This window comes from Microcaecilia unicolor, chromosome 2 (genome assembly GCF_901765095.1).
Source record: "Microcaecilia unicolor chromosome 2, aMicUni1.1, whole genome shotgun sequence".
Classification (NCBI taxonomy): domain Eukaryota; kingdom Metazoa; phylum Chordata; class Amphibia; order Gymnophiona; family Siphonopidae; genus Microcaecilia; species Microcaecilia unicolor.
The window spans coordinates 193,089,272-193,110,621 of NC_044032.1; the positions used below are offsets into that span (position 1 = coordinate 193,089,272).

General features: G+C 44.1%; 1 protein-coding gene across 1 annotated transcript in view; it reads right to left on the reverse strand.

The window, feature by feature from the left end:
• LOC115463250 (CDC42 small effector protein 2-like) overlaps window positions 1-19,516 on the reverse strand; it is a 112,337-nt gene extending 92,821 nt beyond the window's left edge. The window contains exon 1 of the mRNA XM_030193594.1: window positions 19,094-19,516. The gene's annotated coding sequence lies outside the window, so the exon portion shown is untranslated. The remainder of the gene's footprint in view (window positions 1-19,093) is intronic.
• Between the last annotated feature and the right edge of the window lie 1,834 nt (window positions 19,517-21,350).

Genomic DNA, 21,350 nt, shown 5'->3' on the forward strand with positions numbered 1-21,350 from the left:
CATGCTAGGCAACACTTAATCAAGGCAGAGACAAACCATCTGCATACCATCAAAAGATATTCTAAGAATAACCATAACGATTTGACTGTTAACAAGCAGGGGAAACATGTTTTAAGAGCTGCTAAGTGCATGATGCAATCAGGTTACTCGATGGTCCACGTCCCAAGGAACCACACTGAGTCAGTCTTTGTGTGCCTCACCAGAGGTATAAACTGTTCGTTTTTTAAATTAAGATCTTTTTCAGTATTTAGACGGAAAGGACGTGTTGGCCAGCTTACACCCCTGGTCATCAGTGCTCGCTCGAGTTTCAGATTCCAGCAAATGAACAAACACTCCCTTTACAATGAATGGAATATAAAACTGCAGCCTACACATAACTCTTCCCATCAGTTCACCTTTCATCCTGTTCTCCAAGTGCCCATTTATTTCTTATTTTCCTCATCACCAGCTGTCTCCATTAGTAACCACTGTAAGCAGTGCTCAAAATAAACACCAGTACTGCAGAAAGGAGAAGTGGAATATAGCAGAAGCAGAAATGCAATGTCACAGTTTTAAAAATACTAATACAGAAGGATGTGAGAGTTAGCTGGGCTATTTATTTAAAGTAGTTCATAACCCTCTCATCACAAACTCCTAGGTATGTTCTAAAGAAACACAATTCTTAAAAAAAAAAAAAAACCCACAAACTAAGTACAGCAAAACAAGAAAAAACGTTTAAAAACATACCAGCTGAGATTCAGCCGGTGACAGTCAGTGTTTTTTTTTTTAAATGCTGACCATCATTGGCTAAATTAGCCCAGATATTCAGTGCCTGGCACTTTAGGGGCTCTTTTACAAAAGCGCAGTAACATTTTTAAGGCACGCTAATGATTAGCGCACACTAAATGCTAGAGATGCCCATAGGAATAAATGGGTGTCTCTAACATTTAGTGCACGCTTATTTTCAGTGTGCGCTAAAAATACTAGCGCCTTTGTAAAAGCCCCACTTTGTTAGGGATGGCTTTAAACCACTGTAGCGCTTCTGCAGGGGGATGATCAGAAGCAAACGCCGGTGCTAACGCCCCATGATCAGAGCCCTCAAGCATGTGAAACAACGCGCTCAAGGGCTCTGAATGCAACTAGCATGCAAATGCATGATAAACAGGGCTAAACATATTCAGCCCCAATGATCAGCAGCCAGCGCCAAAGATTGGCTCGCTGGCCGCGGCAAACCCTACGCCAGCTCAGAGCTGGGTTTGCAGATCATTGGGGAGGAATGGTGAGCCCTGTCCAGCAAGGCCCCCATTCCCTCCAACAGCAAACCTGCCAGCGACAGGGGGCTGGAGGTCCAGTGGACCTCCGGTCCCCCCGACAATCCCCCCCCCCAGGTTCAGGGAGGGCTGGAGATCCGATGGGTCTCCAGCCCCCCCTAACTCCCCCAGCAAAAGGTCCCTGGTGGCCTAGTGGGCTACCAACCAACCTCCACCCCCTAGCGAAGGAGAGGCTTTTTACCAAGTGCAACCAGAACCCAAAACCTACAAGGAGAGCAAGAGAGCTGGGAGTCCTGGGAAGAAAAGAGAGAAGTCAGAATCTGATAATCCGAAAGAGCAGACACCGCCTTCTAGTCTGACATCCCCAAGAAAGGGGCCAAAATGATGAAGACCTTATCCCCATGAATCCAGCACACTCCACTGACCCAGTTGTGGGAACCACACTTGCTCATATGATGTAGGAAGAGAAGTCACATAGCCAGAGATTGCCAAGAGCTAGACAAAGAGGCCATGGACTTGAATGTGGTCACGCCACACACTTGCAACTTTGTGGAGGCCTCTAGAAGTTAAACTGAATGGGAACCCTTATCAGGTGCTAATAGACTCTGGCAGCATCAAGACCCTCATTCAGAGAGAAACAGTTACCAAACTGCAAGTGAACAATGTAAGTAATTTGATACAGCTTCATTCTTTATTTTTGCTGTGTGTTTCAACTGGATAATTTTTTCTGTTTGTTGTGGTGATTCTCCTGAAGCAGCATGAGCGAAACAGGGACTGTCAAGAATCTGACTGTTACCTTTTTGAAGCCATGCCAAGACATGCCAGAGGTGTTTGCTCTGCCATCGCTCTGCCAGCGGTTTTGTATTTCTGATCAGTGGCGTAGCTACGTGGAGCCTGAGGGGGCCTGGGCCCCCGTAGATTTCAGTCGGGACCCCCCTCCCGGCGAACCCGCCACCGCCTACCTCCGGTTTTGCTGGCGGGGGACCCCAATCCCCTCCAGCCGACGTCCTCTCCGACCTGCAGTCAGACTCAGAAAAGTCTTCTTCCTTCAACAGTTGCATGCTGACGTCCTGCACGAAGTCAGACTCAGAGAACAGAACGTTCTGTTTTCTGAGTCTGCTGTCCTGCACGTACAACGTGCAGGACGTCAGCATGCAACTGTTGAAGGAAGAAGAGTTTTCTGAGTCCTACTGCAGCAGAATGGTCGGAAAGGACGTCGGCTGGCGGGGATTGGGGTCCCCCGCCAGCAAAACCGAATGTAGGCGGCGGCGGGGGAGGGTTCTCGGCGGGAGGGGGGCGGCAGAGACAGGGGGCGGCAAAAATGTGCCCCCTCCCCTCGAGCTCTGGACCCCCCTCCCACGGAAGTCTGGCTATGCCCCTGATCCTGATTGCCTGGAGAGTGATGGAAATTCTACTTGCTTGACAAGATTCGTGCATCATTGTGGATTAAAAGCTAAGTACTGTTTATTAGGCCTCTATATTTTATACATTGAGAAAAGAACATTTAAAGAAGAAATCATACAGGTTTGATTTTCTTGCAAGCTATGACATTGGAGTTTTTCCAACTGTTGATGTTTCCCTTAGGTATCTTATTGGGAGCTCAGAGAGGTTCTGGCAGGTCCTCTTAAAGATTTGTTTAATAAATCCATGGAGACAGGGGAGGTTCCTTGAGATTGGAGAAGAGCAGATGTGGTCCCGCTTCACAAAAGTGGTGACAAAGAAGAAGCTGGAAACTATAGGCCAGTAAGCCTCACTTCAGTTATTGGAAAAGTAATGTAAGAGATGATGAAGGAAAGGATAGTGAATTTCCTGGAATCCAATAGGTTACAAGATCCGAGACAACATGGTTTTACCAAAAGTAATGCATGCCAAATGAATCTCATTGAATTCTTTAACTGGGTGACCAGAGAACTGGATCGAGGACGTGCACTAGATGTAATTTACTTAGATTTCAGCAAAGCCTTTGACACGGTTCGTCATAGGAGGCTCTTGAATAAACTTGACAGGTTAAAGTTAGGACCCAAAGTGATAAAATGAGAAGAACGGTGAAGAAAAGAAAAAGAAAAAAAAAAAAAAAAAAACTTAGAGGAGCGACTGCGAGGGTCAAAATTTTACATCAGGCGTGGATGCTGTTCAAAAACACCATCCTTGAAGCCCAGGCCAAATATATTCCGCGTATTAAAATAGGAGGACGGAAAACCAAACGACAGCCGGCGTGGTTAAAAAGTGAGGTGAAGGAAGCTATTAGAGCCAAAAGAAAATCCTTCAGAAAATGGAAGGAACCGACTGAAAATAATAAGAAACAGCATAAGGAATGTCAAGTCAAATGCAAAGCGCTGATAAGGAAGGCTAAGAGGGACTTAGAAAAAAAGATTGCGTTGGAGGCAAAAAACACACATAGTAAAATTATTTTTAGGTATATTAAAAGCAGGAAGCCAGCAAAAGAATTGGTTGGACCGCTAGATGACCGAGGAGTAAAAGGGGCGATCAGGGAAGACAAAGCCGTAGCGGAGAGATTAAATGAATTCTTTGCTAAGTCTTCACCGAGGAAGATTTGAGTGGGATACCGGTGCCAGAAATGGTGTTCGAAGCTGACGAGTCGGAGAAACTTAATGAATTCTCTGTAAACCTGGAGGATGTAATGGGGCAGTTCTACAAACTGAAGATACCTGGACTGGATGGTATTTATCCCAGAGTACTAATAGAACTGAAAAATTAGCTTGCGGAGCTATTGTTAGCAATATGTAATTTATCCTTTAAATCAAGCGTGGTACCGGGAAATTATAGACCGGTGAATCTGACTTTGGTGCCGGGCAAAATGGTAAAGACTATTAAGAACAAAATTACAGAGCATATTCAAAAGCATGGATTAATGAGACAAAGTCAACATGAATTTAATGAAAGGAAATCTTGCCTCACCAAATCTACTACATTTCTTTGAAGGAGTGAACCAACATGTGGATAAAGGGAAGCCGGTTGATATTATGTATCTGGATTTTCAGAAGACGTTTGAGAAAGTACCTCATGAAAGACTCCAGAGGAAATTGGAGAGTCGTGGGATAGGAGGTAGTGTTCTATTGTGGATTAAAAACTGGTTAAAAGATAGAAAACAGAGAGTAGGGTTAAATTGTCAGTATTCTCAATGGAGAAGGGTAGTTAGTGGGGTTCCCCAGGGGCCTGTGATGGGACCGCTGCTTTTTAACATATTTATAACTGACCTAGAGATGGGAGTAAATAGTGAGGTAATTAAATTTGCTGATGACACAAAGTTATTAAAAGTCGTTAAATCGCGGGAGGATTGTGAAAAATTACAAGAGGACCTTACAAGACTGGGAGACTGGGCATCTAAATGGCAGATGACGTTTAATGTGAGCAAGTGCAAAGTGATGCATATGGGGAAGAGGAACCCGAATTATACCTACGTCATGCAAGGTTCCACGTTAGGAGTCACGGACCAAGAAAGGGATCTAGGTGTCGTCGTAGATGATACGTTGAAACCTTCTGCTCAGTGTGCTGCTGCAGCTAAGAAAGCAAATATAATGTTAGGTATTATTACGAAAGAAATGGAAAACAAAAATGAGGATGTTATAATGCCTTTGTATCACTCCATGGTGCGACCGCACCTCGAATACTGTGTTCAATTCTGGTCGCCGCATCTCAAAAAAGATATAGTGGAATTAGAAAAGGTACAGAAAAGGGTGACAAAAATGATAAAGGGGATGGGACAACTTCCCTATGAGGAAAGGCTAAAGCGGCTAGGGCTCTTCAGCTTGGAGAAAAGGCGGCTGAGGGCAGATATGATAGAGGTCTATAAAATAATGAGTGGAGTGGAACGGGTAAATGTGAAGCGTCTGTTTACGCTTTCCAAAAATACTAGAACTAGGGGGGCATGCAATGAAGCCACAATGTAGTAAATTTAAAACAAATCAAAGAAATGTTTTCTTCACTCAACGTGTAATTAAACTCTGGAATTCGTTGCCAGAGAATGTGGTAAAGGCGATTATCTTAGCGGAGTTTAAAAAAGGTTTGGACTTGGGGAAAATCCACTATTTCTGGGATAAGCAGTATAGAATGTTTTGTACTTTTTTGGGATCTTGCCAGGTATTTGTGACCTGGATTGGCTACTGTTGGAAACAGGATGCTGGGCTTGATGGACCTTTGGTCTTTCCCAGTATGGCAACACTTATGTACTTATTAAAAAACAAACAAACAAAAACAAATCCTAGGCATGTCTAAAAGTTGAAATGAAGGACGGTACCCACTGTGAGAAAGAGAAGCAGCAATTTGCTTATCATGGGATGCCAAGAACAGACATGGCAAAGAAACTGGAACATCAAATCCTCTTTGGCATAAAGACGGCGTTACAAGTGCCGGACGGTTACTAAGTGCCAATGAATTCTCTGTGACCTGCTTTTGTTCTGGCCTGAAATTCTACCCAATTTTATTGAAAAAGTATCTGAAAAGAACAAGAGCTTTCATGTAGCCTCCAATTCATACACAAACCAAATTAAAGCCAGGCCATTCTCCCATCTTCATAGTTTTACTATAGTAAACCTCTGAAAAAAAAAAACTGGATGTATGTAGGCCTGCACCCTGGTATACTGGGTTTAACAGCACAAAAAACCTTTGATAAATCTGATACTGTATACAGTGAGGATAGCATTCATTGGGACTATGTGACTGGATAAATAAGGTTCAACTACATAAGTAGCGGATTGGGGTAGGCCACAAGGTCATGGCCCCACCAATATTTTCCAAACACAGAATCACCAACTAGAGAGCTTGGGGGTAGGGCTGAAGATTTTGGTTGGAGGGGCCAAGCAAACCAAAGATGTTCCACTGTCCCCGACATATTTCTTCTTAAAACTAGCTCCACTAAAGAAGGAAGTTATCAAAGTGACAGGTTATTTTACCACAAGTTGTGCTATTTTAGCACAGGGTCCCATTTTATGCAATGAGATCCTGTGCTAAAATAACAAGACTTGTGGCAAAATAACTTGCATTAATGGTAGCCCTCATTGATAACTTCCCCACTAAAGTTTTCTCCAAAATGTACATGTGGAGGGGCATAATCGAAAGGGACGTCCAAGTTTTGATGAGGACATCCTTGCAAAACGTTCCCATCCAGGGGCGGGAAAACCCGTATTTTCAAAACAAGATGGACGCCCATCTTTCATTTTTATAATACGGTCAGGGACGCCCAAATCCTGAAATTTGGTCGTCCTTAGAGATGGTCGTACCTAGACTTGGTCGTTTCTGATTTTCGGTGATAAAGGAAACCAAGGACGTCCATCTCAGAAATGACCAAATGCAAGCCATTTGGTCATGGGAGGAGCCAGCATTTCTAGTGCACTGGTCCCCCTCACATGCCAGAACACCAACCGGGCACTCTAGGGGGCACTGCAGTGGACTTCATAAATTGCTCCCAGGTATATAGCTCCCTTACCTTGTGTGCTGAGCCCCACCAAAACACATTACCATAGCCCTTATGGGTGAAGGGGGGCACCTAGATGTGGGTACAGTGGGTTTCTGGTGGGTTCTGGAGGGCTCGCTGTTTCCTCTACAAACATAACAGGTAGTGGGGGATGAGCCTGGATCTGCCTGCCTGAAGTGCACTGCACCCATTAAAACTGCTCCAGGTACCTGCATACTGCTGTGATGGACCCGAGTATAACATCTGAGGCTGGCACAAAATATTTTGAAAGATATTTTTTGAGGGTGGGAGGGGGTTAATGACCACTGGGGGAGTAACGGGAGGTCATCCCTGATTCTCTGCGGTGGTCATCTGGTCAGTTCGGGTACATTTTTGTGCCTTGGTCGTAAGAAAAACACGACCAGGTAAAGTCGTCCAAGTGTTCATCAGGGACGTCTGTTTCAAAGACGTCCTAGTGTTAGGCATGCAGTCCCACCTTCGCTATGCCTCCAATATGCCCCCTTGAACTTTGGCCGTCCCTGCGACGGAGTGCAGTTGGGGACGTCCAAAATCAGCTTTCGATTATACCGATTTGGACGACCCTGTGAGAAGGATGCCCATCTTCCAATTTATGTCGAAAAATGGGCGTCCTTCTCTTTCGAAAATGAGCCCAAAAGTGTACCAGTTTGACTGTAATCAGCATATACTTGTCTGAAACCCATTTTATGCAATGAGATCCTGTGCTAAAATAGTATGACTTGTGGTAAAATAACTTGCATTAATGGTAGCCCTTGTTGATAACTTCCTCCCTAAAACAGAGAAGTTTTCTCCAAAATAGTCTTTCATATAGTTGTCTGGGGTCATGCTTAAAGCTGTATCTTCTTTTCTGTTAAGCAGAAACTCCATCAAATCCCATATTTTAAAAATGTTACAGATTTAGGCTTCCAAACAGTCTTAATTCTTTGCTATGAAAACCATTTATTTCAATAGAACTGTGATAATTACAGGGCTTTTTATGAGGGGGTACTGAGTACCGGCACCTTTTCCATTGTCTGCTAAAATTGACCCATGGTCCCCAAGTTTTAATGAAAGAGCTCAAGCTCTACACACCAATTCTGCCTTGTCATAGATTCTGTGACTGGTTGCAGGGGGCCTGGCTATTGTGGGGTGGGTCCCTTAGTGATCACCCCACCCCCTGAAGGGTGGCCTGGCATTGGAGTACTGGCACCTTTTTCACTAGAAAATATGCACTGGATAATTATAACAGAAAATCGAAGAAGTAGGGGTGGACCAAAGAGTCTTTGCAGCCCGGAGTCAATAAAAACAACTTTATTCAGCACCTTTACAAATGTATGACCAGACACGGGACCGTGTTTCGAAAGAACAGCCGTCTGCTTCAGGGGTCTGACACTCACAAGTCTTCTCTGCTGCATTTCTGCAACAAGCGTTACTTCACATTAAAGTGGCTTTTAGATTATCCATTGTATTACTCTGCACCCATATTTGTGATTTCCAACAGTGAGTGTCAGATTCCTGAAGCAGAAGGCTGTTCCGTCAAAACACAGCCCCATGTCGGGTCATACACTTGTGTGGTGCTGAATAAAGTTGTTTTTACTGACTCCAGGCTGTGAAGACTCTTTGGCCCACCTCTACTTCTTGAATTTTCTGTTTGGACTTCACGTAAGGTGTCTTTACCTTTACCTTTTGATTGTTGTAATTTTCAATTAAATAGACTGAACATATTCTGGCCAATATTTAGTGCTATTTAACCGGTCAGGAACGGCTCCTGGCCGATTAAATAGCAATTAACCGTCTACGCACTAATAGTTGGCGCAAAATGGCCAATTATCTCCACTGAATATTATTAGTGCATAGCAGATAACCAGCTCTATCGCACAATATAACTGCCAAGCCGCAAATATTCAGTGTTTTGCATGCTAAGTGGAGGAGTGGCCTAGTGGTTAGAGCACTGGTCTTGCAATCCAGAGGTGGCCGGTTCAAATCCCACTGCTGCTCCTTGTGATCTTGGGCAAGTCACTTAACCCTCCATTGCCTCAGGTACAAACTAAGATTGTGAGCCCTCCTGGGACAGAGAAATATCCACCGTACCTGAATGTAACTCACCTTGAGCTGCTACTGAAAAAGGTGTGAGCAAAATCTAAATAAATAAATAAATAAGTGTAATCAGCCAAAGTGGATCTCCTAAATAGCAGTCCTATCTTTAGCCACTATAAACTTAACTGGCCAGTGCTCAATATTAACTTGACACTCAATATTAAGCAGGCCAAAAAAAAAACAGATAGTCAATGCTGGTCACCAGAAAAGGCCCGGCATTGAATATGCAGGCTCAGTGCCGATCACGGACTTAGCTGGCCTGCCTCCTACGGGCTGAATATTGGCCAGATTGAGATGCACAGGACCAAGGGCCGGCCCAAGGCAAGATGGCGCCTGAGGCAGAGCTTGCATGCCAACCCCACCCCCCCCCCCCCCCCCGGCCGAGAAGCTACCTCCCCCCTGGCATTTTACCTGGTCACGGTGACTTTCCAAGCCCGGCAGCAGCAGCTGTTCCCACAACGCTGCCCTGCTGCCGCTGGCACCCACCTCTTCCCTTTACTGCGGCTGCCTGAGCAAAACAGGAAGTTACTTCAGGTGGCCGCAGTAAAGGGAAGAGGCGGGTGTCGGCGCAGGGCAGCTTATGGGGATCGCTGCCGCTGCCGGGCTTCGAAAGTCGCCGCGACCAGGTAAAATGCCGCAAAGCCACCCCTCAAGATGCTGTTCCAAAAGCGTACCACCTGAAGCCCCCACCTCAGGTGGCCTAATGGTCGGGCCATCCCTTTTCCTGAGATCAGCTGATATTATTAAGAATCTATTGTAGATAGTACTTTTAAATCTTCAGCTAGGCAAACTAGCTCCATTTTACAGGGCAACCAACAGCTTATAAACCAAGGCCTATGCATTGTCCTATGTCTTTTCATTGCAATATATGGTGTGAAGAGGGACTGTGCTTTTTTCCCCCATGTTGCCTTGTACAAAAGAGCTGCCCCAACTACACCTGCTGCTACATGCAATACAGAGATGCTGGGTTACCCAGTTCCAGGAGAGACATTTTGGTCAGTTCTGATTTTGAACCTAACATTCCAAAGTGATGTATTTGTGGTCCCTGATTCCATCCATTTAAATCAGTGCTGCAGTTCCCATAATGCACCTAGATGGGATTGTCAGAAATCCAGGGCTGGCCTGGAATCTCTCTCCTGGAACTGGCACCTTGGCAGCTCTGCACAATTTGGTATCCGGATATGGGGTATAATGTGACTTTACCATCACCTCCGTTAAAGATTCCTCTGTTCACTCAAAGGCCTGGCCATGACAGCAACAGGTCTCAGTAGAGTTTTCGCAAATATTAGTGTGCATTTAACCCCACATCCTTCTGGTAGGTGCAGTTGTATGATGGTTGCAGACAAACAGAAGCTAGAACTGAAAATCCAGGCTTCCTGGAACTGGGTCACTATTCAATATATTTATCTAACATGAAACAGATGACCCAGACCTTATTAAATTTTCAGGAAATGTCTTATTTCCCTTAGTTTCACTGACTTGAAGCTTATGATAAATGAAAGTCCTTTAGCACACAAGACAAAATTTAGCCAGCCACAAGTGAATAATTTTTATGCCAATAACTTGTCCATATAGTTCCATTAAATCTACATCTTTAGATAGATACAGATACGTACATATTCATAAATATTCAATCATGGCAAACTACTGAATATACACATATAGTGCCGGACTCCACATATCACGCGAACAGAATGTTACAATGCTGTTATATCGCTCCATGGTGCAACTGCACCTGGAGTACTGTTTTCAGTTCTGGTCGCCTCATCTCAAAAAAAGATATAAAGGAATTGGAGAAGGTGCAGAGAAGGGCGACAAAAATGATAAAAGGGATGGGACGACTACCCTATGAGGAGAGGTTAAGACGGCTAGGACTCTTTAGCCTGGAGAAAAGCCGGCTGAGGGGTGATATGATAGAGGTCTACAAAATAATGAGTGGGGTAGAGCGGACTGATGTGAAGCGTTTGTTTACACTTTCTAACAATAATAGAACCAGGGGGACACAAGATAAAATTAGAATGTGGTAGGGTTAAAACAAATCGGAGAAAGTTTTTCTTTACTCAGCACATAGTGAGACTCTGGAACTCATTGCCGGAGTTTAAAGGGGGTCTGGATAGATTCCTGAAGGAAAAGTCCATTGATCATTATTAAATTTTGGGTTTTTGCCAGGTTCTTGGGGCCTGGATTGGCCGCTGTCGGAGACAGAGTGCTGGGCTTGATGGATCTTTGGTCTTTTCCCAGCGTGGCGGTGCTTATGTGCTTAGTATTCTGCACCAAAATCCAAGCATATTCTATAACAATGCATGTAACTTAACTGTCTTGACAAGCCAATCAGCGTTTTTAACAGCACTTAAGCAATAATGAGCACTAATTGGCAATAATTAGAATTTATGTGCATAACTCACTAAGCGTATTCTGTAACGCAGACCACCTAAATTCTAATGCGTGGAGCCTGAAAGGGGCATGGTTAAACGGGTGTTTTGTGGGCATTCCAAAATTTACATGTACTGTTATAGAATATGCCCCTTTGTGCCTATATCTGCGCATGGTATTTATGCCACATTTCCCTTGGTGTAAATAAATGTGCGTAGTTCTAGGCGCCGAGTTATCAACTAAGCGTATTCTATATACCACGCCTACATTTAGGCACCACTTATAAAATATGCATAGGCGGAAATTTATTTCACGTGGATTTTTCAAGCACCATATATAGAATCTAGCCCATAACTTGTTATAGATAGTAGGTATAACTTTGTATGGATAAGTTATTTCTCTCCACCAGTTATTTGTTTAAAATTATATGGAATGGGCGGTGTCGACATTACCACACTGCCAGCTCCTAGCACGGCTTTGTAAACGGGGGGGGGGGGGGGGGGTCAATGAAGTTACATGTAAATACTTTTAAAACAAATAGAAGGAAATATTTTTTCACTCAATGAAGCTCTGGAATTCTTTGCCGGAGGATGTGGTAACAGCGGTTAGCGTATCAGAGTTTTAAAAAGTTCCTGGAGGAAAAGTCCATAGTCTGTTATTCAGACAGACATGGGAAGCAACTGCTTGCCCTGAGATTTGTAGCATGGAATGTTGCCACGATTTGGGTTTCTGCCAGGTACTTGTGACCTGGTTTGACCACTGTTTAGAAACAGGATACTGGGCTAGATGGACCACTGGTCTGACCCAGTATGGCTACTCTTATGGTCTTAACATACATAAATCAATAAAAACATAAAAGATAATTAACAAAACAAAAAAACAAAGATCATTACAAAAATTTTTCCAGAAATGAGAAAACAATTCTTACAATACTCTCCATTCCTCCAAGAAGACCTTTACAAAATAATCCATCTTTAGAAAACGTTTAAACTGTTGGATATTGTCACATGACTTTAGATATGCAGACAAGGCATTCCATGCAAATGGACTGGCAATTGAAAAGACTCGCATCTTTGTCTCTACATAATGATACAATTATGGGGAAGGTTAGCGAAGTTGAGTAGGTGTCTCAGACCTTAATACTCATCCCAATATATATAATCGTAAAGCATTACAAAAATATACTGGAACTGTCCCATATATACATCGGTGAATCAATATAAGAAGTTTAAATTGTACTCTATAACTTACCGGAAGACAATGTAGTTTTTTTAATATTGGAGTAATATGTTCAGACTTTAGAACTCCAGTAATCAGCCAAGCGCTAAAAAGTGGCCTAGCACAAAGCTTTCCTAGTGCGGCCACATTTTCCATTTCCTTTATTAATCACCACACGCTAATTTCCTCATTAGTGTGTAGCCATTAGCGCGGGATCACTTACCAACACCTATTTTCTAGGCAGTAAGGGCTCACAAGCTAATCAAATGCTAATCACTTGGTGCACGGCAATGTAGCTGCACTAACCAATTAGCACAGAACACGCCTACTCTCTGCCCCAAATCACATCCCAGCACTAAAAAATAAAATGTTTATTTATTTTTTATTTTTTTTGCACATAGGAAGTGTGCATCAATCCATAAACTACCATGGGATGCCTGAGCGCACCCTACAGTAGTGGTTTTTAAAACTGTGACAAGCATGCGTTAGTGCTTACTACAGCTTAGTAAAAGGGCCTCTAGGGGTCCTGTATGTTCTGCAGTGGTCTAAGAATACACCGGATGTCACTCAGCCTTCCCAGAGCTGCTGAGAGTTGAGCGTGAAGCTTCATAATCCAGGGTCAGAGCGGGAATGTGAAAATGTGCTGACTTGCACTCTCTCATGTACAATAATTACTTCATTGTATCCAGGGCCAGCCGAAGGTAAGATGCCGCCTGAGGCAGAGCTAACATGCCGCCGCCCCCCCCCCCCCCCCCGGGGCGGCGTTTACCTCATGTTCCAAACCTGGCAACAGCAGCAATTCCCATACACTGCCTACGGCACCCGCCTCTTCCCTTTACTGAGGCTGTCTGAGCCTCCGACGAAACAGGAAGTTACATCAACGAGGCAGCCACAGTAAAGGGAAGAGACGGGTGCCGGCAGCAGGGAAGCGTATGGGAATCACTGCCGCTGCCGGGTTTGAAACATGACTCTAGGTAAAACACTACAAAGGGGGAGATGCCGCTTCCCAAGATGCCGCTCCTGAAGAGTGCTGCCTACGGCCCCCGCCTCAGGTGGCCTAATGGTCAGGCTGCCCCTGATTGTATCTCACTTATATCCAGGTCATTTCACAGAAGGTATTCAATCAGCTCTACTCTACTGGATCCCAACTCCTATTTTTCAAACCCTGCTTAGTCACTTAGAAGAGCTTAGGGCTCTTTTACAAAGGCACATTAGACTCTACATGCATGCAGCGTGCGCCAAAATGATCCTACCACCAGGCTACTGCATCCCCCTGGCAGTAATTTCAGATTTGCCGTGCGCCCATAACGTCTGGATGATTTATTTATTTCCTTCCACACGCGGTGTTTCCGGCGGTAATCGGCAGTTGGCGAGTTGCCGACCAGTCACCACGCGTGTAGCGCGTGAGCCCTTACCACTAGATCAATGGGTGGCATTAAGGGCTCAGGCCAGTTTTAGGCACACACTGGTTTCAGTTTTACCACATGCCCCTTTCCCGTCCCATATTTTAAAAAGCCCTTTTTTGCAGATGCAGTAAAAACTGGCCCAGCACACGCCCAAAACACACGCCTACACTACCGCAGGCCACTTTTTACCGCAGCTTAGTAAAAGGACCCCTAAATTATTAATGAAGTCTACCCTATTTGTATTACTTTCTTGTCCTTATGAATTTACTACAACTGGCTACAAGCAAGACTGTAGGGCTCAGGACAAAATGCCATCCTGGCCTTACAAATGCTAAAGGTTACAAACAAAACTTGTTTCCGATGTCTTTTTTATTGGAGAACCCTTATTACAGCTGTGACTAGCTGCCAAATAAAACCTTTATGGGCAATTCTCTCAGAGACTGGAGGCAGTACGATTTAATTTCAGTATTGCTAGCTATAATAAAGCCAAAGGAAAAAATCTGTGAAACCAATGCTGATATATTCTTAAAGCAAATTCAGAAGTACTGCAAAGCTCACTTGTTGCAGCTGAAAATATTTTCTTTACAATGATAGTTTCACTGTTTGTAATTTATAAATCTCTGTGATGTCATGTATAGCATATTTTAGAGATGTTTCTAAAGAACAGGTAACACTGCCAACTCATTTTCTTGGTGTAGGATTTCAGTAAAAAAGTCTCAAGAAGTTTAGGTGAAAGGTCTGCAGTTCCTGGCAGGGGCATAGCCAGCATCAGATTTTTTTTTTTGGGGGGGGGGGGGGGACACATTTCCTCTTCACCCTTCAGCTGCCGCATTTCTTACCTTTGCTGGTGGAGATGCCCAATTCCTGCCAGTCAATGCGATCCATGGCCAGAACTGTTCCAGCGCTGCCTGCTGCCATCAGCATTCGTGGCGCACACTCATTTCATGCACGAACTGAGCAGGTGCGAGGCGTGCTGATGTCGGCAGCAGGAAGGGAGGCTACTACATTACATCTGGACTTATATCCCGCTACCACCTTTCAATTCTAAGCCGGTTACGGACATCAAAAAAGAGACCAGAAAAAAAAAACGTTGGGAAATTTTTAAAGTCTGTTTATAATATATATTTCTTAAATAAGAAAGTGTTGATCTTTTTTCTAAATAGAAGATATAGTTGTGAAAAGGAAAACATTCCAGCAATATCCTTCCACAGTCTAGCAGCTTGAACAACCAAAGATTTTTCAAAGAGCAGTACTCTCCTTTTACACTTAGCAAAAGGAAAGGTTAAAAAATTGGTGCCATCACATGTCCCAGTTCTAAAAGGGGCTGCAAAGGAAAAGTGGATGAGCAAATAGCTAGGAACCAAGCCTTGTATTGTTTTAAAAAGGACACCTTCTTCCCTGCAGAGACAGCGCTGGGGCAGTTCCAGCCACAAATCTGATTGGCTGGTGAGAATTGGGCATCCCTGCCAGTCAAAGGGTACTCCAGTTGTGGAGGGGACCTGAGCCAAAAGTAAGTGGCCCAGGTCCCCAAGCCCCCCCCCCCCCCCCCACTGTGCCTATGCCACTGGTTACTGCCACTAGGAACACAATGGGGCCCTTTTACTAAGCCGCATAGGTGCCTACGCGCGCCCAACGTGCGTCAATTTGGAGTTACTGCCTGGCTACTGCACGGCCCATGTGGTAATTTCATTTTTGACATGCGCCCGCTACACGTGCCTAAAAATAATTTTTATTTTCTGACGCACAGTGAAAAAAAAAAATCATGCGGTAACTCCGACATGACCCTCATAGATGATTACCACATGGTTAATGCAAGAAACCTTACCGCTAAGTCAACGGCTGGCGGTAAGGTCTCAGACCCAAAATGAATGTGCGCCAATTTTTATTTTGCCCCACATCCATTTTCAGCAAAAAATTTTTAAAAGGCATTTTTTTAAAGGCGCACTGAAAAATGGATCTGCGCGCACCCAAAACATGCACCTACACTAGTGCAGGCCATTTTTCTGCACACCTTAGTAAAAGGACCCTTCTGGGAGTCTTGTTCTAAGGTGCGTTAAGCACTTAGGTCCAGACTCAGAAAATTGAACCCAAATTTAGACAGCAGAAAAAAAAATTGACGCCCAGTGCTAATTTATAAAGGGCACTCTGGATTAAGCACCCTTTATACATTTCTTGATTAGCTTTCGAAGGCTGCCAGTCTTTGAAAGCTAATCAAGAAATGTATTAAGTTATGTCCAATAAAAAAAGGTATCATCATTTTCTTTTCCATGTTTTGTTTTATTTCTATTGATTACCTTTAAAAGTGGACTAACACGGCTACCACACCTCTCTACTCAAGCACCCTTTATAGAATAGCACATAGTGCTGATTCATGCATCCCAATTTGGGCACCAGGATTTACACCTGATGAAATCAATTCTAATCTAAGGGTTTATATACCATGTAATCCAAAAAGGTCTAGGCGGTTTGCAAAAATTAAACAAAAACATACTGCACAGAATATAATCAATAACCAAGGTATAAAAAGAAAAAAAAAGTTACAATATTACAAAGAAAAATTAATCCAGAAAATCCTAGATATTACAGAACCTACTATACTAAATATAATCCGAAAGAAATAAAACTAAGAAATTACTGTTGCCAAAAGGAAGTTATACAACATAAGATTTCTCAAAAAGATGAATCTTCAATATTTTCCTAAAAGAATAATAGACACTCTCTAACCTAAGTGCTAAAGGCAGATCATTCCAAGCAGAAATAGAAAAAAAACCAGAAAGAGGCTCTACAGTGCTTGCTATATTTCAGACCATTAGGAGAAGGGAAAAAACAACAAGCATCAACCCTTAGAATGTAGTACATTTTCTAAAGAAGGAGAATGCAACTAAACAGATAGAGGAAAAGGTGCAAAGCCATATGTTACCTAATAAACAAAACAGAAAACTTTAAATATCACTGTGGCATGTACAGGAAGCCAGTGACAAGTTTTCTACAAAGGACAAACACTATGATATTTTGAGCATCTAAAAATCATCCTCACAGCTGTATTCTGAAGCAGTTGCAACCATTAACTTATGTGAGCGACCAATATACACTGAATTGCAATAATCCGGGCCTGACAAGATCACAGCCTGCAGTACTAGAGCCAAGTGTTCATCGTGTTTAAGGGGGTCTTTTACTACACTTTGGTAATGTTTTTTTAGCTCGTGGTAGAAGTCAGCTGGCGGTAAACGCCGAGATGCTCATACTTCTATGGGCATCTCAGTGTTTATTACCAGCTGATTTGTACTGCCAACTAAAAATGCTACTGCAGCTTAACAAAAGACTCCCTAAGCTTTTGACAAATATTTTCTTAACCACATTATTTATCTGAATCTGAAAAGATAAAGTTGAGTCCAAAAAGACTCCTAACACTCGAGTATAATTCCTGACAACCAATTTGGGTGTGCATTCATGGTATTTCTCTAACACTAAGTGCAAGTTTCAGGCACATCCCCGACATGCACTGCGTGCAAATTTCTGTAACACTCCTGACATACCCATGCCTCTCCCATGGCCATGCCCCCTTTTGGGGAGCACACCAAGGGATTTGGGCGCACAAGTATATAGAATACTGCGTAGCAAGATGCATGATCGAATCCAAATTGGTGCCAATTAACATTGTTAGCACTCAATTATTGATGTTAATTGGCTCGTTGCCAAATGCATCTCAGATCTGAGCAGCCTTTATGGAATTACTACTACTACTTATTTCTATAGCGCTACTGGACGTACGCAGCGCTTCACACTTGAATATGGAGAGACAGTGCAGGCTCGATAGAGCTTACAATCTAATTATGACAGACAGGACAAGTAAGGGATAAGGGTTAGGACAGACAGGACATAATTACTTTGTTAGCACACAAATTAGCACACCTCAATCACTACTGCACAAGCACGCCGCCAGTGGTGGTTTTGCAATTAATGTGCTAATTCATGCATGAAGTGCTTTTTGTGTCGGGGGCAGGAACAAGGCAAGGCATAGGCATGCATAGCATATTGCAGTGGTTTCCAAACTTGGTCCTGGAGGCAGCCCAGCCAGTCAGGTTTTCAGGATACCCACACTGAATATTCATGAGAGAGATTTGCATGCACTACCTCCACTGCATGCAAATCTGTCTCATCGATATTCATTGTGGGTATCCTGAAAACCTGACTGGCCGGGGTGCCTCCAGGACCAGGTTTCGGAACTACTGGCATATTGAATTTGGAATGAAAAATATACTATGTGCTGTTTGCGCATGATCAATTAATGCCTCCTCAACTGTGGGCACTAAGTATGCACACTAATAATGAGCAACGTTAACGCGCAGTAATGAACATTTTATTACAGTGATTGCATACCTCCAACAATTAGCACACAGCCTTTGCACTTAAGGCACATTAACTTAAGACCAAAATCTTGGTGCATTTTAGTAAAGGGGCCCCTAAGTACATATAGTGACGATTTTTGTGAGAAGATATTTGTGAAGCCTCTTTTCCATGCCAGATCTTTCTGAACAGGTGCATTCCATCTAGTGGTAAAACCATTAGCCACCATCACCATGCATTAAGCTTCAGAGAGTGGGTTTAGGTTCTACCATTTCCAAATTTAAAAGATGTACGTTTTGCCAGCAGCCTAGCTTGCTGTGCCCCAAAATGGGGTCATTCTTTACTTTGATTACGAAAGGCTGCATCAAATTCTTCTCTCTTGCCGTCCTGTTGCCAGGGTGCACAGCCCATTAATGTTGAAATACAGGTCTTTGCAGGCAGGCACAAAAGGCTGCATTATCTTTGTTCAGCACACACAAACAGTATAGACGTGAGTACCCTAACCCCCCCCTCCCCCCACAACGCAACACCAACACACACAAACACACAACCTAAAAAAAAGAGCTTGAAATCTAGCTATTCAAAATCCTCCAGAGTCTGCGAGAACTTAGGAAGTCACAAGCACCTGCTATAAATTAAAATAATAATAATAATAACAATTTTTTTAAAACATCGTTTTCGGAGCACTCGAAAAGCAGGACTGATGTGCATATGTGTCTGATAATTTCATTGTGATGATAATAGGTAACACATACCTGGCCAGTATCTTATGTTCTCGGTAAAAAGAGAGATGATGAGTATTAACTATACCTGTTAATTGAAACAGCTTGAACCTGAGGAAGCAATGATTCCTCTGAAGCACTTTTGTTTCCCGTATAAACTTTTACAAGCGAAATCATCATCAATCAAAAACCTTAGAAAACAACCAAACCAAAAAAAAAAAAAAAAAGCCAGTCCGGTCAGCCACCTACCGTGCTTCCCGGCTCTGCCACTTTCCAGCGCTCATTATAACGTAAAGCTTCTCTGCCTCTTCCCGTATCGCTCTCCATCTTCGCTGCTTAACGATTCACGACTGAAAGCATCCCGGAGAGAAACAAGCAGCCTGTTTGCTGCAGCCATGACGAGAAAAATGTTGGGGGGTTTTCAACCAGACTCGGAGAGGTCAGTGCAAGCCAACAGGATCAGGGGTCTCTATCATCCTAAAAGCCAGCTATGTAAACATGTAGCAAGACTAGTTGCACCACTCACTGAACAACCCATCCACCACCGAACAGCCAAAGAGTTTAAAAGCACCAGCTCTTTATTAGGTCTCTGCACGCACAGGCTCAGACAATTGCCTGGCGCACTGGCCACTTGGCTCGCATTCTTAAGGTAGTGTGACTGGAAGCAGGCCAAACGCTGCTCTCTTACGCCCGGTTTTCAGAGATGGGCGGGGCTGAAGATAGCCCCACCTCCAGGACGGTCCTGGCTGGTGGCATCACTCTTATCTTTTTTAAAATGCGCCTTTTAACGGGAGGCCGATCTGTCTGGCTCCAGAGATCTGAAAACCTAAGCTTCTCAACCCTAAAACAAAACCAAAACGAAAGAAATCAAAACAAAGTCTAAAAGACACAGCAAGACAGGACAATGTTCTTGACCTCTGCACATCAAGGACTGGGTGATAGGGGGAAGGGACGCCATCACCCTGGAAATGAGAATTTCGGGTGCTCATACTTGCCCTAGGAATGACCCCAATCAAGGCTCAAGGTTTAACAGGTTGGGGTGCCTCAATGTTCCCATATACACCCAGTGGACTACCTGAGTGAGAAAAGAAGAAAAAAAAGTGGGGAGAAAGGTGGAGCACTTCTCTTACCGTCCACTGGCTATCAAATTCCTTCAGACAACATACCAAAGGAATTTGCTCATGCATGGGCATGAACAATTGCCAGAAATAGGATCCCACAAACTTGTCTTTCCCCCATCAGCTTTCCCATCCTGGTTAGCCAAATGGCCACAACGAAGAGATAGCTGACCAAAAGGTACTGAGTGTGCATGGGTGGCCCCGACTCGCCCATATTTGAATCTGAAGAGGTGGAAGGAGAAATGGAAACAAACATGGAACACCAACAACTTTGGAAATAAAAACAAAATGGGGCAATCTGGAGACACTTTAATTCTGCATGCTGCAGGACTCTAGCGGCTTCCTGAACCAGAAATAATTTATTTGACTTCTGAAGCAGGCACACGTGGCATCAAAACACAGGACTGCATGGAGTCATTTTCTTGTTTTTCCTCAATAAACCACCTGTTTTGGAATCACACTGGTCTGCCCCTTCCCTTTTTTGTTACTGTGTTGTGGACAGTTGTTAGGGTGACACTTCTGCTGTTGTTTGGCTCAATGATAAATCTCCTATGGCGTAATGTGTGGGAAATCCAAGACCGTTTACTGCGTCTCCTGGGTGTGGGAGTGATCCTGTGAGAGGTCTCCAAGAGAACCATCTGTGGTTGGGTGTGCCAAACTGAAGTTTTATGTTTGTACAGATATGAGGTATGAGGGTGAATGGGAGCTGGTGTTGTTGGCATGTGATAAATGTCCTACACATTGGCGTTCCTAGGGGGGCTGACACCTGGGGCGGATCGCCGATGTGCCCCGCCCCCCCTGGGTGCAGCGCCCCCCCCAGCGAAAGAACCCCCGGGTGCACGCCGCTGGGGGGGGTGCCGCACGCCTGCCGGCTCTTCGTTTTCATGCTCCCTCTGCCCCGGAACAGGAAGTAACCTGTTCCGGGGCAAAGGGAGCATGAAAACAAAGAGCCGACAGGCGCGCGGCACCCCCCCAGCGGCGTGCACCCGGGGCAGACCGCCCCCACTGCCCCCCCCCCTTGGTACGCCACTGGTCCTATAGTATGTTTTTTCCAGGGCATTAGATACTGACAATCTCACCCTCTGACCTGAACATGCTGATCTCCAAAAACATGTTCAGATGACAGACACAGTGGGTTGAGTAGAGGTTAGAACAATTTGCTTGACAACAGTGAATCACATGGGCCGCTGCACTGTGTACCCTGTATCATGTGGTTACTGTAACGGTATTCTTGGGAAGCTCTGGGCCCATAGCTACACACTTTCTCCCCAGATCTGCCAAGTTATGCATTCCAAGAGGGAGACTTTTTGGCCAGTCCAGGATTTCTCCCAACCTCATCCTGGTGCATTATGGGACCTCATATAAGTGTATGATGCTCCACCCTATAG